The 23927-nt window shown below is 36.9% G+C and overlaps 2 protein-coding genes across 2 annotated transcripts in view; both read left to right on the top strand.

The window, feature by feature from the left end:
• Positions 1 to 8174, top strand: part of LOC121395584 (UPF0688 protein C1orf174 homolog) — a 66187-nt gene extending 58013 nt beyond the window's left edge. The window contains exon 4 of the mRNA XM_041569396.1: positions 5958 to 8174. The gene's annotated coding sequence lies outside the window, so the exon portion shown is untranslated. The remainder of the gene's footprint in view (positions 1 to 5957) is intronic.
• The window catches only part of LOC121395484 (traf2 and NCK-interacting protein kinase-like), a 54549-nt gene that overhangs the window by 9325 nt on the left and 21297 nt on the right, over positions 1 to 23927 (top strand). The gene's annotated exons all lie outside the window — the stretch shown is intronic.

Here is a 23927-nt window from a genome sequence, read left to right as displayed (position 1 = left end):
TTCTTGTGCAGACGTGCACGTTTCGGGGGACCCCCCTTTCAAGCATACATACTGACCATAGTGCAAACAATATAAAGAGCTGACCAATTAAATTAATTAGCATACACAATTACCACATTCAGTTGAAAGGCCAAAAGCTCTCGACCTTATAGCATGTGGACAAAGTGTTTAAAAAAACTTTAAAAAAACATCACACAATATACATAAAAAACCATGTTGTTTAAAACAGCAAAAATTTCTGTGAAAAAAGATTCCCACCTCTTTATATTGTTTGCACTATGGTCCAGGTATGTATGCTTGATTAAAGGGGGGTCACCCCGAAACGTTGCACGTATTCTGGAGAAAAATACTTCACAGGGGACAGTTCTCCAGCTTTTCCTCAAAAAATATTGAAACTCAGAAACACCTATTTTCCTTCCTTTCACCCTCCCCTAATGAATGTTGATACATAAATGTTGGAAACACTTTGGGGCATATGTATAAAGGTGAAAAAACATTCAGCCATCACCACTTTAATGCCATCATACTCAGTGTAAAATCACATGATATTTATCAATCTATGTAATGAGTTATATGAATGTATTAGCAGAGGATAGAATTCTAATGTGAAACGTTATTTATTTTTGCCAGACTGAAAAAAAAAGCTTAGCAGTGCAGCTTTTCATATAATTCTTTTACACTTGCTTTTTAGATAGCGGTATAGGATTCGTTATCACAAAAACCCATGTATCCAGATTGCCTTCCTAATTACGAAAAAAAGCGCTGGTTCTCCCATAGACTCCATTTTATCAAATAATCCAAGTTTTTAAAAATTGATTTTCCTTTTTCTCTGTAATAATTAATACAGATACCTTGTACTTGATCCAAGACGAAGATCCTTATTGGAAGCAAAAAATCAACCTATTGGGTTTATTCAATGTTTACATGATTTTATAGTAGACTTAAGGTATAAAGTTCCAAATTACGGAAAGATCTGTTATCCAGAAAACCCCATATCCTTAGTATTCTGGATAATAGGTCCCATACCTATACCATAAATTCTTTTCCCCCTGGAATTTGTCCTGTTATGACAGGTGTGTTGAGAGGTAAAATGAAATGGCATCATTTTCAGCGCTAGTGTTTTTATTTTGTGTTCTATTTTACACACTGATATAAAAGTACCTCTTAGACATCTATGCTCAAATTCTGATGAATTATTCATTACAGTGATGCTCATGTCACCCTATAGCTGTAGTAGAATAACAATGGATACACTGGGTGCTGTGGGGATTGCAAAGTTCTTAACCTCCTGGTCTTGCCTCAGGTTTGAACCTGATTAATTATTTCCTCCATTCACTAAAGTTGGTTCTATAAAAATGAATATCATCTGATCCTTACAGCAGAAAAGGCCAGATGTAATTGTGAATATTGGTTGCAGGGCAGTTATCAAATGGAGTGGTATTACTAACAGATTATGTTTAATTAATTACCTGGTATGTTAGATTTGCATGCACTTGATTGCAGGTTGAACCGAAACATGTATTAGTGCAAGTAACTTTGTGACTAACATGTAAATGTATACAATTTTGCACCTGTGTAAATGACCTCCATTCTCTTTAACTGTGTGTGTGTATGTACCTACACATATGCATATGACTAACTCTAAATTTCCACCCTTTTTCTTTGCAGGCAGTTTCTAGCAAAAACACAGACAAAAAGTCTCCAAAGAAGTTGGAAAATGATGAAAAGGGTCTGATGGAATCTGATGAACAGGAATTCATAAACAAAACCGACAACACAGCGTCTAATGAAAGCAATGCTGGAAACGTTAATACATGTCCTTCTGCATCCCCCTTTTCTGATTTGAATGAGGTTTCACGTAATGGCTTAACAGATGACCGTGAGGATGGAGTAGGGTTTAGTCACAAAACGTCCTCTGAGCCCTCTAAAGTAAGAGAGGTTTATCTGAATGGCAGTCCATTTGTAGATGAAGACAGCAATCAACCGATGCCTCTGGGGCTCTTTTTTGAAAATGCAGATCTAATGCAGGTGAGTTTTCCTTGATGTCTATCAAACATAATTTTATCATCCATCCTAATATATATTAATATTGCATTAGCACACTTGTGTAGTTATCTGTGGAGGTTCTGAGCATTATCAAATGTCCTATGAACCACCAAGCTAATTGACAGGGTCATACATGTGCAGTTCTACATAAACACACAGACTGACACACTTGATAAACGCACACACTTGCACATCTTATCCAGAAAGAAGCTCACCTGCAAATATGGCGTAGTGCTGATGCTTTAAAGGGGTCGTTCACCTTTGAGTTAACTTTTAGCATGATGTAGAGAGTGATATTCTGAGACAATTTGCAATTGGTTTTCATGTTTTATTATTTGTGGGTTTCTTTGGAGTTATTTAGCAGCTCTCCTGTTTGCAATTTCAGCAATCTGGTTGCAACCATGCATTGATTTGTATAAGAGACTGGAATATGAATAGAGGTCTGAACAGAAAGATGAGGAATAAAAAGTAGCAATAGCAATAAATGTGTAGATGGGATGGGGTCAATGTCCCCACATTTGAAAGCTGGAAAGAGTCAGAAGAAAAAGGCAAATAATTAAAAAACTATCAGAAATAAATAATAAAGACAAATTGTGTTGTCCAATTGTCCATCCTATAGCATACTAAAAGTTAGCTTCAAGGTGAACAACAAGATAATCAGTGGCACTGCAAAAAGAAACCAGAAGATAGTAATAAGAAGTATATAGGGACAGAAGTGAGACTATGGGGAGTAGCAGAATGTATAAATGGGAAGAAAAGCAAAATGATTAAAACAAAAGGAGGCTGCAGAAGCTGGGGATTTAGAGAATCACAAGGTGAACCACAGGAAGAGGTAAGAGGTATAGAAATATGGGGGAAAATGTAAAAATACATGAAGGAAAGGATATCTGGGATGAAAAATGATGTAAGAGAAGCACATAATAGAAATGCTGGAATTGCAAATGGATAGTGGAGTGTAGGAAAATTGGTCGGTACTCACCCAGACCTTTAGAACTCTCAAGTAGCAGGTGCACGTGCAAAGTTGTCCACTCCAACTGGCTTGAATAAAGTGATACTGCCACTAAAAATGTTCTACATTAATAGTTACCTATAGGTCACGTTGATCATTTTTTGCTGATAGTTCTGCTTAATTGTCACTTGAAGTTTCTAAACCTGACTGTTTTGGCAACCTGACTGTCCCTTCTTAAAGGACATGTCAACCCTTAAAACAAGATTTTATTCAGTAAAAAGCCTAATTGAATTAGTCACATACCTAGCATTCCAGTCCTTTTTACGTTAACAACAAAGGAGCTTTGTTGATTTAAGTGTCCTGCAGGTTTCCTCCACGATCTGCCACTCTCCCCCCTTCCTTAAGAATCAGCGCTCTTGCTTGGCATTCTGAACATGCGCAGTTCCTCATTCACAATCTAGCACATGCGCAGTGCAGGGGAATCAGCGTCGGAAAAAAACTTTGTGCCGCGGAGCAACACTGAGCTCTGATGAGACGCCTATCCATGCTATCCACCAATCTCGCAATAGCATTGGTGGTTGCTATGGCAACTTTAGAATTGTCAGCGTTAACTCTGTTCCCCCAGCTCCTTGCTCATATTTCTGCTGCTGACTGCAGGGAGGCTTGGAAGAGAGCCCAAAGTCTTTAACTACTTCACTGCTTCAGAGGGATAAAAGATCCACCTGATCTTCAGGGGATAAAACATATATTGGTGAAAGAAAACGCAATGTCCGCCATGCGCAATTAAATCAAGGAGTGAATAAGGGCCATGGACAAAATGGCCGCGGGTAAAAGGCTAGATCTATGGAAGATAGAAACGCCGATGGTGCAAGGGAACAGGAGAGATTTCCGTGCCGCTAACAAATAGGCGGTTCCGGGGTTGGGCAAGAGGTAACGTTTGCATTCATACAAAAAGTATAAAAAATGGTTGACATGTCCTTTAACCCTGTCAGTTTCTAATGCTAACGGACTCCTACTGCACAAATATAGCAGCCCCTCATAGAGAACAGGGTATATGGATTTTTATTATTATTCTATCTATTCAGGCCTCTCCTGTTCATATTCCAGTCTCTTATTCAAATCAATGCATTGTTGCTAAGGTTATTTGGACCCTAGCATAACCCTAGCAACCAGGAAAGCTGCTGAATAAAAGCTAAATAACTCAAAAACCACAAATAATAAAAAACAAAACCAAATTCTCAGAATATCACTCTCTATATCATACTAAAAGTAGCATGCAGTCCTAGCGGCTTCTGTAAATTGTGTTCTATGATGGCAAGTGAGGTTGGGGTTGGCACGAGCCAATAAAAAAAGCTACAAGATGAGCCTGGCCAAAAATTGGACTTGAAAGAACACTGCATGACTGGATCCATTTTGCCATGTCCTTGTGAAGTTTTTAAAATTCGTACAGATGCCAAGGGCCTACTTGGATTCCATATCCATTAAATGCAATAATCTATTATTATATATTATTTTTGCCAGTAGTCACTATTTCTTTTCACATTTCGATGCACATTCATATGATTAAAAATGTTTGTGGTTTCTGTTAGGACTCTGCCACCTGCTGTGCCTTGTTGTGCTTCGATGAGCCAGAAGAGAGTTCAGAAACCTGCATTTTAGAGCAAAGGAAGAGGAGGAAGATGATGATGCATGACTATGCTGACGGTCTTGGTTAATGAAGGAAATATTTAAAAAAGGTATGGGTTTTGTTACATATTTTTGTTGGGCAGCTGGCACTGCAGGCACTTCTTATTCATGTAAATGGGAAAGGTGTTTCCTATAGCTGCCACTGGTGTGTTGGTTGGGATCAACCTGAAACACACCTGAAATGAGTGGAAAGTGACTGCAGGAGTCCAGAGCATTTGACGTGATCACAGTGGTGCATTGGGCCACACATTTTTATTTATAGGTCACAAACAAAGATGTGAAAAACACTGTGCTCCTGATACATATACAGTATTAATTTGCAGTACACATGTGTTAGGATGACACACAAAGCACTAAGTTCAAAAGGAGGGGGGTCCTTGCTGCAGGGGGCTACTTGAAAGCCTCCATATTTGCTATAAATGAATCCAAAAAAACACTCCTTAAAAAAGTAAAAATGAATACATGAAGTGCCCATTTTTTCTATATATATATATATATATATATATATATATATATATATATATATATATATATATATATATATATATATATATATATATATATATATATATATATATATATATATATATATATATATATATATATATATATTTTTTTTTTTTTTTTTTTTGGATTTGCATATATTAATTTTGAGAAGGACAGGGGAAACAGGTGGACTATTCTTGTTCACCTACCTTGAGGCTTGAGCTGAGATTTAATTGATGTATATACTGGACTGCAGGGCCAGACTTCCAATCTGTGAGTTCTGGCAGGCTGCTGTAAGATGCTGGAGACAGGTGCAGGTGGGATGCTGTATGGGCTTCTCTGTACTGGGAATTCCAGGGCCTGTTCTGAATCCCAGTCTGGATTTGCTGGCCTGTAGCAAGAAAGGCAGCATTACTGTACTTTGTATGTATCAGATGTATTCACCAGATATGAAATCAAGCTGGCCATTGGCTGACGACCTGGCCACTCCAGATTGAGTTGGTAGCTTATTGACCTATGTATGGGCCATAACCGATCTGCCCAGGACCCTTATTGTGATCTGACTAAGGGCCCAGAGGTAAGATGTTTGATTGATTTGGCCTCCCAATTAGTAGGCCAAATTAGGTTGATCCAACACAAACACCCACTTGTTTGGCAACCTAACCAATCAAAGCAAATCATCTAGTGCCTGGTTAACTTAATTGGTGTGAAAGTGCTTGTGTAATTGTGTTAAACCATACATCAAACATATTAAGGCAATTAAAATGATCATTTTCTTTTTCTGTTCTAGGATTCTGCAGAGCCAAGCTTGAATGTGTGTGTCCGGGGGAATCCAGAAGTATAAATATTTGTCCCAATCTAAATGTTTTAATTTCAGACATGAAGAACAATGTTGATTCATTAGAGTCTTTATTAACGTAATATTTTATATTAAACTCAAAATTAAGTAGGCTGTTTAAGCCTATTCCACCCCCCCCCCTCCTTAGACTCAATACACTCCCTAGCTAAACCTGACAACTTGCAATGGTTTGTTTCCACAAGGTATTTAGCTGTAAATGTAAGTTGTACAAATCAAAAAAAAGTTTCTGGAGCTGGGAATGGATTCGTGGTATTTTGATGTATAGTAATTTACATTTAATAGGATACATCTAGATCTTCTACAAGTGGTTCATATGCAGTAGATCCTAAACATATCTTAGTGCAGCTTTTTTTCTCTCCTTCGATTGCTTGTGTAAATTGTTTTTATTAAATAATTTGAATTTTAAAAAGCTTTATTCTGAACTGACACCAAATAAAACGGTAAGGCATAGATGTAAAATTAAATTTTAAGACAGCACTGTAGAAACACTGGTGCCAAATGAGGTTGCATCTAAACGGTTTATTAGTGCATCAAACATGAACTCTCACGTTCCCCTGGACTCACAAGTAACGTAGCAGCTGCATGGACAATGTTTGTATAGAATCTCTTTTCTTCTGAATATGTTTATAAAACACCAGAAAATATAAGTGCAATTATTCTTACTTGTATCATAACCAAAGATATACAAACTGTTAAGCAAGGAATAAGAGATAAAATTTGAATTTCCCAAAACTTCAGCATTTCTAAAAGAAATCGTACACTTCTAAAAAAAAAATGGCAATGACAAAATCCAGGAACTCAAGACAGTTCTTAATATCTAAAATGTCAAATATTATAACGCCAGAAATTAATGTGTTAATTTGTAATAGTTTTGAAAGTGCCTGAAAATCATTTGTATGTCACTGGCCCTGACAAAAATCAATTACTTAAAGGGGTTGTTCACCTTTAAATTTACTTTTAGTATGATGATATTCTGATACAATTTACTCTTGGTTTACTTTTTTTTTTATTATGTTTATAATTTTTAAGTTATTTAGCTTTTTATTCAGCAGTTCTCTACTTTTCTGTTTCAGCAATCTGGTTGCTATTGTCTCAATTACCCTAACAACCATTCATTGATTTGAACATGAGACTGCAGTATGAATTGGAGAAGGCCTGCCATAGAAAGATGAGTAATAAAAGTAGCAATGACAATAAATGTGTAGCCTTACAGAGCATTTGATTTTTACATGGGGTCAGTGACCCCCATTTTGAAAATTGTAAAGAGTTAGAGGAAGAGGCCATAATCAAAAAAATACAGAAAAATAACCCAGAAAAAATGAAGGCCAATTCAAATGTTGCTTAGAATTCGCCATTCTATACAATACTAAAATATGATTTAAAGATAATTCACCTTTAAGTTAAGACCCCTCCCAAACGTCACTGCTGTCTCCAGTACAGTCCTGTTTGCTCTACCTGTTCCCAAATAGCAGAGTAGCACAGCAGGGGTTGAGGGTGTAGGCAATTATTTGAAGAGAAGATTGAGTGATGCAAGATGGAGCCAACAACCCCTGCTGTATTCCTCTGTCGTTTGGAAACAGGTAGGGGCACAATAGGTAGGGTCCTTACCTAATGAAATGACATTCATATTCCATTCATATTTCCATTTTTCTTTTTAATGGGATATTTTACACACATTTATTTACATGCTTGGTTCATAAACCAGTTTATATACAGGTCCTTTTCAACTTAGGCCTCCAGTTTTGCTTTCTGTAATAATATAAACTGTATTCTATTATCTACTTACACAATTAGAATATTCTGATTAATGCAAACAGAATGGGGGACTCGTTTCCCAGTCTTGAGATACACTGGAATATAAGGGAAGCGATTAGAAAGATTTATAACAAATCTTTAATGTTGAGTTTATTTGCTGATCAGAATTATAAATATGCACAAAATCTGTTAAGGATCCGTCCTGTGTACTGACAAATAAGTCAGGTAACTTGTAATTGGTATATAAGGGTGTTTTTTGTTAAAGACTGTACTAGTGATTTGGGCTTGTCCTGCATTTCTGGTACATTTCATTTCTTGTAGAGGCCCAAAGGGCACATGTAATTTATGTTGACAACACGCTTTGTGACCAAAATAAATATTGATTGTTCTGTACATGTTTCTTACGTTATTTTGATACTTGGCTCATAATCAAATTCTGAATGTAACCGACTTTAAAACATTCATTCAGGAGTGTGTGTGTTTGTGTTTGTGTGCGCGCAGTACTGCATAGCCACATGGATTAAAGGAGAAGGAAAGCTACAAAGGCAGTTTATTACCAATAGATTAGCCACAACAGTGCAAGCTAGAACACCATTTTTATTCTTTAGAATGATTTTCCATACCTGAGTAAACAGCTCTAGACACTCTGTTCTCTAGGATAGCAGCTGCCAAATTAGCTTGGTGTGACATCACTTCCTGCCTGAGTCTCTCCCTGCTTGCTCTGAGTTCAGATTACAGCAGGGAGGGAGGGGGAGAGGAGCAAACTGAGCATGCTCAAGCTCAAGCCCTGGAGGTTTAAGTTGAAAACAGGAAGTCTGATACAGAAGCCCATGTAAACACGATATAAGGAAAGAAATGCAGTGTTTCTTTTGACAGAGGACTCAGAGCAGCATTACTTTAAGAGTTTGCTAGTGTATTTATATAGACCTTTCTGATAAAGCTTACTTAGTTTTTACCTTTCATTCTCCTTTAACTGATAGGTCTGCTGTATTCAGAGCAGATTCAAAAGTCTTCTTGTTTCGAAGTGATAAGCCTCGGTTTTGGACTATGCTCACTGCGTTTTGCATTTCCAAGTCCAGAAACCGATGGCTTTCCCCTTCGATATAGGGTTGCCTGCATTGGGCAGCACTTTATATAAGATGGAAGGGCAGGGGTGGCATGTAGGCTTACACTCACCTCCTAACTTGTGTGTCATTCAGACGTGAAAATTAAGAAGCGCGAGGAGGAGCAGCCTACTGCCTGCTCTGAGGCAAGCGGTAAGTACAGGCTCTGCGGGCTCCTCCTGGCACAGCTTCTGGTACAGTAACTATACGTAAAATATCTCTAACAGCATATAGGTAACACAAAAAACTTCACGGATAGATTCATTTTAGATATTTGAAAAAGAAACACAAAAAGGAGAATGTAATTAAAGGGGTTGTGATATTCTGAGACAATTTGCCATATGTTTAAATTTTTTATTATTTGTGGTTTTTGAGTTATTTAGCTTTTTATTCAACAGCTCTTCAATTTGCATTTTAAGCAATCTGGTAACTAGGGTTCAAATTACCCTGGCAACCATGCATTGATTTGAATAGGAGGCTAGAATATGAATAGTAGAGGCCTGGCTTGAAGAATTAGTAATAAAAAGTAGCAATAACAATACATTTGTAGCTTTACAGAGCTTTTGCTTTTTAGAAGAGGTCAGCGACGCCCATTTGAAAGCTGCAAAGTGTCTAAAGAAAAAGGCAAATAACTGTAAAAAAATTAATAAAAACCAATTAAAAAGTTAATTCAAATTGGCTGTTCTATAACATAATAAAAGTTACATTAAAGGTGAACCACCCCTTTAAATTATCTTAGAGTGCCATTGATTTGATCAAAGTGACTTTTCCCTTTGCACTTTGCTCCTGGCTATTCTCCATTCACCGTAGCCTCTCACTTCTCTATTCTGAGAACTTTTGATGAGCTTTTGAAAATTCATTTTTTTCCATGGTCAACTATCAGCCATATGTGCTCCGTTCAAGAGCAACTGGAAAAATTTGCCTCTGAATTAAAAGGTAAAAATCTTGTCAATGTGCATTTGATAAAATTAAAACAATAAATATAGTGTGCTATTTCAGTATGTATTCAAGGCCAGACTTCAGACTCAATTGATGTGGGATAGGAATTCATAAAATACTCCCAAGCAGTTACTGTCTTGTGTAACTGCTTATAAATATTATTAAAGCCCAGTACCTATTGGAATGGTAGGTGACCCTGCATTTTGTCACCTGTGTCACCTACAGCATGCCAATGGCACCCAGCACAAAAGGAAGACCTCGGCCTTCAGCCCTGTGCCGTTATATGGTCATTGATCTTTCTTGGTGACATATCCCTTTTTACAATAGGGGAGTAGATGATTCCCTATATAAACAATGTATCACCACCAAGGCACCTTTCTTTTAAAAGACAGCTCAAAGTTTCATGACCAGTATAAAACCACTCGGTCGGCTGAGGCATAATTTTCGGGACTCTTCCTGTATTTTTGACACACGACAGCAGATCTGTCTCATACTGCAAAAATGAATGTCAGGGAATTGAAATGTTGTTTATTTTTATAATACATACAAATATTATTTCATAATAAAGCACCATTTTTTGTGTTATTTCCCTTTCAGAAACTCCCAGCTGTAATTGAGCACTTGGCACTAGATCAACTAGTGACAATGATCAAGGTACAATTCGTAATTCGACAAACTACTTTAAATTAGGGATGCACCGAATCCATTATTTTGGATTCGGCCGAACCCCCGAATCCTTCAAGAAAGCTTTGGCCGGAATACCGATCCGAATCCTAATTGCATCTACAAATTCGGGATGGGAAGGGGAAAACATTTTTTACTTCCTTGTTTTGTGACAAAAAGTCACACGATTCCTTCCCATTCCCTAATTTGCATACGCAAATTTAGATTCGGTTCGGCCTGGCAGAAGGATTCGGCTGAATCCAAATCCTGCTGAAAAAGGCCGAACCCTAGATTCGGTGCATCCCTAATGTTTCCATAGTAGACAGAAATTAATAATTTTTATAAATAAATATTTAAATATTTTGAATAATTTAAAAAAAAAAAAACAATTAATAAATTGAACAGGGTCGGCCTGGGACACGGAGAAAAAACCCGACGGACCCCGGTTCTTGTCGGCCCCGTCGGCCCAGACCGGCTCTCTGGATCATCAGCAAAAAAACGCATGTTAAAAAACCTGCTCATGTGCATAAAAAGAAACAGTCAGACCCTGTATTTAAATACCATTCCAGCTGACACTGTTAAAATAAGGTTGTAGTTATGGTAGTGTGGCAAAATACATAAAAGGAACAACCTTGTCATGTGCATTTAAATGAAAGAAGTGCATTTAAATGAAAGCATAGTATGAAAAATAAAATTTAGACTTTTGTTTGCTAAATACATAACATGAATTTATTAACATGATTAAATCTAAGGCCAAAAAGCTCTTTGCACTGATATCCAGTTGTGTCAAGATGCGCTATGCTGCCCCAGTTCAATAAAATACATTTAAACACTAAAAAAAAGCACAGGACTGTTTTGCAATTTCAGGTACAAGACAACACTGCGTTCCCTATACTCATTATATATAATAATGGGGCCAGTCTTTGTAATATATTAATTGTACCATTTCTTATACAAATAATACACAATAATATACATGTTGTAATGGTATCATTCCCTATATTGAGAATGGCTACTGAATAAACAGGCTCTCATCATGGCAACAAAACCCACTGCACTTTATTCTTCAACTTAATTGAATTTAACTGAACTCAGCAACCATGATTTAACTTGCTGTTATAACTGCCCTGCCTGGGCTGCATGCGTGATGTCACAATGCTCTGAATCTCACAGCTGTTCAAACAAACAGTTGTCATTATGATGTCATAATGGACAAAGTCAAGGTGTACAGCTGCAGCCCAGAGATTTCTCATTCTTGATCAAGAGACTGAGGTGAGTAGATCTCTGTATATTTGGGGAGAAAACTTTATTAAAAATAACCGTTTTACTGGTACAGTTTGAGCTTTGAGACCACTAGTGGGTATCATGAATATGGTAGAGATTTTAATTCATTGACTAAAATGGAGTCTGTGGGGTGATAGCCTTCCTGTATTATGGAGCTTTCTCAAAAAACAGGTTTCTTGGTAATGGATCCCATAGCTGTAAATGTATATATACGCACACACTCACACACACATATATACATACAGTATATATATATATATATATATCACAGTCCAGTGAGTATCCTCACTCCAAGGCAAACTCTATTAACGGCCTATTTAGCCGTGGTGCATGGTTAAAATGTATATAACCTTCAATTCAAGAAACCGGCACTCCCATGTAAAAATTCTCAATCATTTATTCCGTTGTACCATTATTCCAACGTCCTTGTTAGGAACCTTTCTCAAGGATGATACAAAAAATACATTGACCAATCTTTAATAGTCTAACACATTCAAATTCTCCAATGGGTGCTTGTTATCCAAAACCTGTTAATGAAGTGATTTAACCCTTGTGACCATCTTCACATGTAACAAACGGGGAAAGTTGTGCTCACCACTAGTTTTTAAAATCATTAGGCGGGGGTGCAATGAGGGGTGTGACCACAAAATACATATAGACAAATACAAGATTCCTCTGCACTCAACCCATTATCAATATATTTAAGACAGCCGACATTTTTGGTGCATACTGCTACTGAAAAATGCCTTACCCTTTAAAACAAAACAGGGATTGTTTGTCCACTATATTGCAATATATTTAAGCTGGCCAACTACGTCAAGTCATCCCATATCTGGCCAGTCCTATGCTAAATTTTCATCTGATTCATTAAGAATTCTATGGTTTAATTATACATTTTATAACAAATTTTATAACCCCTCCAACTATAGTCAGGTGATCCCACTGGTGTCTAATAAAAGGGCAGCCAAGTTTGGGAGTTTTACTTTGAAAGCAGCTAGTAAGTTGCAGGTAAAACGTATTCGTCCCTTTTATAAAATGTATAATTAAACCATAGAATTCTAAATGAATCAGATGAAAATTTAGCATAGGACTGGCCAGATATGGGATGACTTTGACGTAGTTGGCCAGCTTAAATATATTGCAATATATGGACAAACAATCCCTGTTTTGTTTAAAGGGTAAGGGCATTTTTCAGTAGCAGTATGCACAAAATGTCGCTGTCTTAAATATATTGATAATGGGTTGAGTGCAGAGGAATCTTGTATTTGTCTACATCTCATATATTGTGACATAAAAATATTTTTTACCCAGATATAGCGATGGGCGAATTTGCGCCGTTTAGCTTTGCCGAAAAATGTGCGAATTTCGTGCGAAACTGCGAAAAATTTGCGAAACTGCGCCGGCGTCTCGTTTTTTACGCCAGCGTCCGCTTTTTTCGGAAATGTTTTTGACGCCGCCGAATTTTTGCTGCGAATTTTCGCGGGCGTTTCGCAAATTTATTCGCTGCCGGCAAATCACGCAAATTCACCGCGAATTCGCGCCTGGCGAATAAATTCGCCCATCACTACCCAGATAGTGTTATCATCATGAACACTCATCGCATATACATCATAAATACCATAAATATCATAAATTAGTGTAAAAAAACGTGTAAAAAAATTTACAAAACATTTTGTGATATCAAACAGTGTATAAGTTTTGTGTACTTGTAAAATTAATTTTGTCCACAAGATGTCACCGGTGTGTTTCATAAGCTCGTGTTACAGTGCTCAATTAAAATCCATATGTTACTAAAGTGTCCTAAAAGGAAAAGAGAAACAAAGTTGTAGCTAAATTGTATCCATAATTTATACAACATTTCCTTTCACTGTAAAAGCCACAGAATAAATAGAAAGTTTGTAAAGGAACTACCAAACTCTATTTATCCATTTAGATCAACTCTAGCAACTTACAACTTGATCTGCCCATTCATACCTTTTGTGAGACGCAATTGAGTTCATAAATCCAAAAGGCTTCCCTTTCAAAAGCGCTTTTCCTACATCACCACCTCCTGGATGCATTTTGTATGCTGCTCTATCGGCAGGTATCTTAAGGAGGAGGCACTATGTTTGGCCTCCGCCCAATGCTTGGCCACCGGCTGTTGGCTTTGTCCTGTTTCAGGTCGTCTTTATTCTTATTTTTGACTCTCCTCTGGGTCTAACGCTGCCCCTAGATACTTCCGCTCGCGATGCCTATCCTTTCCTTTAGCTGCCTCACCGTCTTGCCACAGAGTACAATAAACCACAAGGGCATTTGATTATATATACCACTTAGTGTGGAGGGTGGGGGGCTGTTTGGGCCTCCATAATATATATATATATATCGGGGATATTACATAGAACAAAGTATTGGGATTACTAAACTGTTTCTTTACTAAATGGTTTTTCTTTTTTTCTCTCCACAGAAGAATATTTTATCGTATCAAAACAACAAAAAAAATCTAACATCTAACAAAAAAAACAAACTAAACATCAAAATGGTGGAACAACATTGTTCAAATGTTTCTTGTTTCGCAAGGGTAAGGACGTTGTTTTTATTCTACTATAACATGACATAATTCATTTAGTGAATAACTTCATGGGGGGAGAAACTTGTCCTCAAACTCTGTTACTCGGATTATCTCTGAACATTGTTCTGTTTGTGACAGTTGCTAATACTATACACTAGTGATGAGCGTATTTTGCGGCCGTTTCGCTGGTCGCCGGGAAAATTTGCGAAACGGCGAAAAATTGGCGAAAACAGGCATCCAGGCGTCTTTTTTGACGCCGGCGATCCGTTTTTCCCGACGGGAAGCTTGCCGGAATTTTTTGCGGGCGTTTTGCATTTTTCAATTATTCACTGGCGGCGAATAGCGCAAATTCGCCTCAAATTCGTGCCTGGCAAATAAATTCGCCCATCACTACTAATAACATGATGATGAGATAGAGACAGACTGACTGCTCCTCAATATATCTGTATTGTGCTACAGTCACTAGTGCTGTTTCCATTCATTTTTGTTATATGATTTGGCTTTAGTATAGGGGATACAATACGTTCTACTTGTGTTTGCACCAACTATGTCATTTACGGGGATGGGCGAATTTTTTCGCCTTGTTTCGCCACGGAAATTACGCCCATAGACTTGCATGGGGAAAAAAACAAATGACGCCCATAGACTTTAATGGGAGTCGTGATATTTCGCCGGCGGCAAATTTTTGGCGAAACTAAACGGGTCAAATTCGCCCATCCCTAGTCATTTAATACCAAATCAGTCACTACAGATTACTGACCCAATAATCAAATCCTTATTACCATATTTAGATTGCTGATAACTCCCAATATCTTGTGATTTGAATTCAGCTTCACCAAATCCAAAAACTGAAATTGTATTTAATATGTGCTTTTATTACAATCAAATACATTTATGTGTTTTCTATTAACTAAGGGAAGTTGGATTTATATCATTTATATAATTATAGTTTTCCTATTTGCTCATTTCTTTTTTTGTAATAATTCTTTTTTGTCTTCTTAGAAAAGAAAAGTTAATCATCCAACCAAAGAATCTGTTGTGGTAAGTGATGAAGAATTGGACAACATTAAAAGAAGTGACACAATTTTCCTATTAGTACTATCAAAACCAGATTATTTCCTTGCTATAGATTTATACCTTTTGATGAAGCTGCAACCAACATCAATTTTACTGGTGTCAATAAGAAAACACATGGGTAAACTGGGATTAGCATTTATTCACATTGGCAACATTTCCCAATTATTTCTCATTTCTGAATAAAATGTCCATGACTTGATAAACTGGGCACCTTCTTACTTTTAATGTATTTATAGTGAATTCAGCTAACAGAATAATCATACCATTTTCCATAATGGCACATTTTCATAAGGCATGGACTTTATTGTTAAAACCGTTTTCTTTTGTTGATTGAAACCGATCATTCTCTCCTGTCAAAAGGAAAAATATAACATTGATTTATATTTTATCAAAAATAAAATCCTACTAATCTGACCGTTGAGCATTATTTAGACATTATTATTATTATCATATTTAACTCTATTAGTTATACTAATTAAAAAGCATATTTTTTCAAAACAAGCCACAGCTTTGTTCATAACTAAGCATCATATGATAGGCTTAATTGCATAAAGTAAACCCAACCATTTATTTCCGGCATCAACTGTTTTTATATGGTGCTTACTATTATTAGTCATCATTACAAAGTTCATTTTCTGGATTAAATTGCGGGTTGCCCGCTCCCAGCAAGTTAAGCCTTTTCTAGTGGGCAGCTCCAAATTTAAACCACATTTACAAAGAGCTGTTGCTATGCTCCCCATTGGAACATCACAAATTCCTAGAGAGAACATACTGAATCTAACAGTCTCATATCATTGTCTAACCAGGATAAACCTGATACTCTGCAGGAAGCAGAAAGAAGTGGTCTAAAGCATGGGGCTGACCCGGCATAGTTGATGGGCCAAATGGTTGCTATTATAGGAACAGAGACTTGTACCATTTTATATGAGGTTTTGAACAGCTAACTATAATAATGATCAAAATTGTGTATAAATATAGATTGCATCTATGTTTGGATCTATTAATCTTTGGGGGTTATTTACTAAATTCCGAATGCAATACCCCAATAGTTTACAAGAGTTTTTCAGGAGAATTTAGAACAAATCTTAAAAATTAGGAAATCTGACTTTTTTACCGCAAGCAATTTCGGGTAAATGTAAAAAATTAATGCATAAAAAAACCTGAGCGGTACTTGATAATAACCTCTTATACCTTAGCAGCCCCATTTGTGTTAATTTTCAATGATATCTACCTCCAGAGATGTGTGGCTCTAATTATTCTGTTCCTTCTTAATTATGTACAAACATGTTGGCAATGCAATTGTAGTAAAGTTGTAACAGAACTAAACTTGATTGATTTTATGAAGTTGAGTGAATTGTGCTTTACACAAAGAAACTGCTAGATATTGAACTATTAGCATTATAAGAAGTTCATCAACTCCTAATTTATGTCCTTTAGGAATTGAAAAACCAGAGGAAGAACTGGAGCCCGGCCCACAACATCTGCCAGGTGGCTCCAAAACCCTGATATTGACATTGAGTAAGGAAAAATGATATGGTGTAATATAATTTAAAGAATATTAAACCCATATTCATCTGGGGAGCATTTTGGTTAGGCAACACCAACTTTGGGCACGGTGAGCAGGCCGGGCAGCATCTGTTGGGTTCTGGCAATGCCAAGGGGCTGCTATAAGTTACCATAGCAAGCAGTTATTTAAGTGCTGGTGGGGGCTGTTTGGGCCCTCTTGTTGTACCTGAAATGCCAGGGCTTATTTTAATTCTCAGTCCGGATCTGCTGGTGAGCCTGTCCACCTCCATTCTGAATTGGCTGAAGTGCAATTTGCTTATGGCTAATAGGGGTTTGGGTGTTGCAGTTCTTCTTTATTCAAGTGGGTTCAGTTCACATATCTCAAATTCTATCTCTCTAAACAGGAGCCAACGCAGGAATATCAGGCAATGACACCTGCCAGCCTGAAACTCGAAAACCCAGCAAGAGAGTGCTGAAGTAAGCGAGGAAACAGCAGAGAGTGGCTGAGTTTCCAGGAAAACCAGCCAAGAGAGTGCTGAAATATAACGAGGAAAACCAGCAAGTAGAGTGCGAAGTAAACCAGGAAACGCAGCAAGAGAGTGCTGAACGTAAACTAGGAAAACAGCATGAGGTGCTGAGTAACAAGGAAAACCAGCAGAGCTGTGCTGAAGTAAAAAGGGAAAACCAGCACAGAGAGTGCTGGAAATAAACAGGAAACCAGCAAGAGAGGAACTGAAGTAAACAAGGACGCAAGAGAGCTGAATCCAAACGAGGAGTCATTGATGAGGTATGAGCAGAAAGACTCTTAATTAAACCTTTATTAATTTATTAAATGATATCTCCGAAACACATATGGACTTGTGCTTGTGAATCGGATACAGAAACCTTTTCACACAATGACTTGTAGGATAAAAATCCACATTCAATAAAACCAAGGCATGTATACAACAATGTCATTACCAATTATCTCACCTGACGGGTAGGGTCTCACCTTTGCTCCTTGTCACTGACATTTCATTATTGTAATTTTATTTTATATTTTATGTGAATTGTATTTCTATATAATGGCAGCTTATTGTCACTTTATTTGCAGGTGACCACTTGTTTGTTACTACTGAATTTAATTGTTTGCTGTGTGCTTTGCCCTAGAGTGGTGAACAAATAAAATTACATACAACATACATTCATATAGGTATTGTTTCAGAGATATGTATTTAATTCTTAAGCCTGAATTGATACAATTTGTTTTTAAAAAAGAACAGCCAAACATAACAATCATTCATGCACACACCTCTGTTTTCTTACTTACTTATGGAGCATGAAAAGTTGGGTGTTCAGTTTTTTTAAATCAAGGGTCAATCAGTCATCTAAATACATTTTCTTGTCTAAATAGTGAGATAGCAGATGAATCAGGTCACCACACCTGGCCAGCGAATCTCCAAATCTTGAGGAGCAATGGCACAACAAAACAGGTAAGTCGTAAAGCCTTTAAAAGGGTTGAGCAGAATTATTTAATTAAAATTTTCATTAGTTATATTTATGGGTTGGTTTCTGTAGTAATGAGTGCTGTCAGCAGACTGATGTATGCTGCTTGTAAGTTTGAATTTAGACATGTCTAAATGGCTTCTCAAAACCAATACAGTTAACTGAGAAAGTTTCTATTTTAAAAGAAAAACAAAGGCTTTCTCAAAGCTATAGTATGAGTTGAGAACACTGATTATGAAGATGATTGAAAAATTTCGAGACCAGAAAATGTGCAGTTTTCTTTTTTCAAAATTTTCTCAAGTTTTTACTGGAAGCTACCTTGAAAACTAATTTTTTTTGGGAAAAACAAACGATCTTTAATAATGTACCCATAATGTCCGTTGAAGACCTGCCTCAGGTGTCAGTTTGTCTAACAATAAAATAGTTTATCTTTGAACCAAGATGTATCAGTAATATAACATAAGTATACTTTATATGTGTGAAGCCTAGCTATGTTACTGAACATATACAACCCTTCCAGTAATATATAGCCTTTTCCTTTTACCTTCAAAGTTATAATTTTTTAGCAGTCCCTAATAATGTGGACAACATAGATGGATTACGTGCAGTTGGTCTCTCGAGGCATATAATCATTATTGCAGACTAAATACCGGAAGCACTGTAGAACTGTATTTTTGGGAACAACTAAGCGACAAAAGCTGCTAACTTTAAGGTTTGATTAACAATTCCAGTTCCTAGCTTCTCCCCTAATACAGTCAGTTACCCAGTTCCCTAAAACCCTGTGCTTTTCATGTTGGAAGGTTATTTGTCCAACTGCCTTAAATCAGTTTGTATTATCATGTTTTTTTATACAATGCTATTTTTTTGAACCAACTTGAGTTATGTAAAGTTGGAGCCATCGGAGAGGAAGTAACGGTGTCATTTATAATGTTAAGATATTCAGTTAGTAGGTAATTTTTGTCATATTTTGGGTGATTTGTAAATACATGCCAATTAGTTGTCTCTAGACTTTTTGGTCCCTTCTTTTTTTCTGTGTGCTCCTGAGCTGCCACTAAACTTCCCATACCACAAAATTTGCGTTTGCTTTTCCATAATGTTCATAACAGTAAATGGATCACAGAGATTCTTTTGCTTCTTTGTTGTGGGATGCAACCGTAAAGAAATAAAGGGGTGGCAGTTACATCTAAAGATGAAGAGGTAAGTGTTTGATAAATCGATTATATAATTAAATACTGAATAAGCTTTTTTGTAACAAACTACATTATATTTATAGTAGTAGGGTAAGTTGCTAACTAATAACTATGTAATGTAAAAATAGTGAATAACCATTTGAGAAATGTATTGGGATTAAAGAAGATAAAGAATGAGAGTGTTATATAATTATCATTCTGTGTAGGGATATTAAATGTTGATCGTTTTTTTAGAACTCAAGTTGGTCGGGGAATTAAAATAGTCATTTTAATTGTATTGACTTATTTTTTTTTTTTTATAACTAGAAGCAGAAAGAATCCAATGAACTGAAGGTTTAGAAACATTCTGGCCATGGAAAACATGGCTATTACGGCATATTTCCAATGCCTCTGTAAAAATGCCAATATGGAGGACCTGTGATTTCAATGGAGCGTTACAGTGGGATAGTAAATACAGCTCTTTAAAGCTACATATCCACCCTTGAAAGAGGGCTGGATTGCTTCACTGCAAGAGTATAAAGGTATGTCTCATGAAACTCCTTGGTATGTTCTGGAATAAATCTAATTCATTAAGGCAAGAAAAATATTTATATTTTCACTTTTCCTTTATTCAGGGGCTGTGCACTGGGGTGATAAGCAGCAAGGTGATTCATCATGACTTAAGGCAAACAACATTTGAATAACATCTGCATGCAGAAGTGAAGATCAAGTAAGTGATACAAAACTGAACAAACGGAATATTTACTTTCTATCTCTCATGGTGGGTTGTATTTTATAAATGGAAAAATTAAAAATTCTGCTTTGTTATAAATCAGTGATAGTAGCTATGCCCATTGGTGAATAGAGTAAATAGTACTCGCAGGTGAATCTTCATACATGTCGCACTAAAGTATGGCGCAACACTAATATAATGGTCATAGAATAAATCTTAAGGTATTAAATATGTATGAACTTATTACAATAAAAACATTTGGAGAGTTATCAGAAATGTCTGTAATCGGACATGATTACCTTAGTGAGCAAACATTAAGTTGTCAGTCCATAAAATGGGCAGAGCTGAAGCCCAATACTCTCATTAGGTTGTTTCATATAGGTGGATTTTATACCTGTTAGGAAACTCTAACTTAACTAACTATACCCCCCAGACAATGTAGGTTCTCTATAAAAGATATGCATAAAAACAAGCCCATAATGTAAAAACCTGCTTTTCATGTAAATAAACCATTTCATAAAATATACTTTTTTAGTAGTTATTGCCAGGTAACCATAAATAGAAAATTGCCATTTTTAAAAAAATAAGGGCCGCCCCCTGGGATCATAGATTCACGGTTGCACACAAACAAAGCAAACAACCCATATATGTCGGTCACATGAGGCCAATTAAAAAACAGAGTTCATCTTTGCTTCCCACACTTCTTTCTCTTACACTTAGAGCTGCGGGTATTTCTTGTCTGTGATCTCTGAGGCAGCACAGAGACCATCATAAATGGGGCAAGGTACGAGATGTAAAAGGGCAATTATTTACTTTAATATATACAGTAGAACCCCCTTTTTACATCCTCCTGATTTTAAGTTTCCCCTCATTTTACATTGTTGTTTTGTGGTCCCACCTATATTTATGCATAATACGTTTCCCTGATTTTACATTTTCCTGGATTTTATATAATTTTTTTCTGGTCCCCTGAAAAACGTATAATGGGGGTTCTACTGTATACCAGTTTGGTAAGATTCTTTAATATGCCACTTAATATGATATAAACTATCTGTTGCTTAAATATTCATTTTGGGGGTAAAGTTTTCCTTTGTGAGTTGTAGCTCGACATCCCAGACAAAAATACTAAATATCAAATAAGTACAGGATGTTAATCTTCTGATATTAGTGGACCTCCTCTAAAGGAAACCGCTCAATATTCACTGGCATAGTTATTAAAAGGGTGCTAATAGATTTGATAGAAATTTGATAAATATCCCTATTAAATTAGGCAATCTACACCCACCTGGCCCCACTCCCTATACAAACAAACTCAGCCGACCAACTGCTGCCAAACCCCACCACTTTTTGCAGCAGCTTAGCCCACTCTCCATCAATGTGGCTCCGGATGGGAGTCCTGCTAGTACAAGTACAAAAGAATCACCAGACACTCGACAGCAGGTGAAGTGGGGCGAACCCTGCGTGTTTAATTCAAGTCTTGTGATGTAACATTTTAGGGGTGGACCCCTTCGTCAGACATGCAAAGTAGCGTGCACTCACCTCATAAATAGCCCTCATAATTAAGAACAATTACAACATGTTAACAATTCAGATTTCCTGATGCAAAGCACAACATGCTTGCCAAAAACAATAATTTACTAGTAACCACTTGTGTATTACATAATATGATAAAAGATAGCATTATGAATAAAAAAATTGTGAAAAGACATTATGAATAAAAAACTGTGGATAAAACCATCCTGTGATCCGCATATATGTGAAAGTGTCCAGTGCTTTCTTCTTTTACATTATCAGTTAATCCAACATGTTAATGCAAGATACAATATTGCCTAAAAACCAGTGATAATAAAGTTAAAAACATTTACACATATCAAAAAGAGTACAAAGTTTAAGAACAACAATACTAATAATAAAGGAAAAGGAACTACTTCACCCTGAGTGAAAACTTTCCCTGGTCTTAGTCTCGTTCACTGAAGGGATAAATGAAACATTGCAACTACAACAAATTAGGTACAGGAACATAATAGATACAAATAGATTTATAAGTAACAATTCAAGTTAATCTCCTCGTTTAACCCTTGTGGCTGTTTTGCCTGTAGCAGCCATATCCAGAAGCACTCCTTTTGTAATAGTCTCTTTTTTATTTCCTTCTGGTTGCTGCCATTTACTTTTTCTAAGATTTGCCATCTCAATTGATAAACCCTATGTCCCTGTTGGTGAAAATGTCGTGCCAGAGTAGTTTCTTTTCTTTTTTTTTCCTCTGACCCTGTTCTTTTCTCCTCTTTGGGGGTACATGGTTGCGGATAACTGATTTGTGTTCGTTTAAATGTATTTTATACTTCTGCCTGTCTGCCCTATATCCGCCAACCCACACGGGCATTTAATACAGTACACAATGTTAGTACTGTTACAAGTAAAAAAAAACTTTGACGTTATGTTTCTTTCTTGTTACAGTGTAAAATATGAGTGTTCACAAATGAATCCATAAATGCATTGGCATATGCCGGTGCTTTGCATCAGGAAATCTGAATTGTTAACATGTTGTAATTGTTCTTAATTATGAGGGCTATTTATGAGGCGTGTGCACGCTACTTTGCATGTCTGATGAAGGGGTCCGCCCCCAAAACATTACATCACAAGACTTGAATTAAACATGCAGGGGTTCGCCCCACTTCACCTGCTGTTGAGTGTCTGGTGATTCTTTTGTTCTTATACATATTGGAGAGGTGCCGACCTCTCTTCCGGACACCAAGCTTAGAAATTGGAGAGGCTGGGGAATCAGGAATCTTTGTTGTAAGCTACAAGACCTGCCAGTACCCCACTGTTGGAGGCTTGGAACTGGGGGCCACCAAAAGTGTACGAATTTGCCTTGTGTAATACAAAAATATAAATTAGCGGAGAGTTAAAACTGAACACTTATGGTGAGAGTTGGGGTCCCTGATCTTTGCAAAGGTGTAAAACTATGTATAAAATAAAGAAAAACAAAACTGGATTGAGATGTATATATTTGGATCTATAGCTGTAATGGGACAGTTTGGCTGAAGACGCTGTGTACAAAGCACCAATACAAAGTGACACTTGCATGTGGTCCAGGTTCCAGGTACTGAAATAATTCGGCTTTCTCTATTACTGTAATGATTGATGGAATGTTTAGAAGTGCAGGCATCTGCATCAAAGGAAAGTATTTAGTATTTTGAAAAGGAGGAATAGTAGGGAGCCTATACAGTATCTAGTAGAGTGAAGTCCAAGGGTCTGGCCACACAGGCAGAGTCGCCAGGCAAATCTCTTCTTCGTGGCGACTAATCTCCTTGATCTGCCTCCGCCAGCTAAAATGTAAATTGCCTGGGGGCAGGCACATGGAGCGCTTTGTTTTCCGAAGTCGCCCAAAGTTTCCTTGTGAGGCAATTACGGACAACTTCGGAAAACAAAGCGATCCGTGTGCCTGCTCCCAGGAGTTTAGTAAATAACCCCCTTAATGTCATGTAACAAAGGTGGGTGTGGTTATGACATGACCAACGTGGATTTTGCTTCTCTTCCAATAAATATGTCTGATGGGGGGGATATTATGGGGTTTTTTTCCAATGAAGGTATCCCAGGTGATTCATGAAGGATCCACAATAATTCATGTTTTCAAGGTTA

This window comes from Xenopus laevis, chromosome 7L, assembly GCF_017654675.1.
Source record: "Xenopus laevis strain J_2021 chromosome 7L, Xenopus_laevis_v10.1, whole genome shotgun sequence".
Classification (NCBI taxonomy): domain Eukaryota; kingdom Metazoa; phylum Chordata; class Amphibia; order Anura; family Pipidae; genus Xenopus; species Xenopus laevis.
The sequence above is the reverse complement of the archived record's forward strand: the minus strand, read 5'-3'. Positions and strand labels throughout refer to the sequence as shown.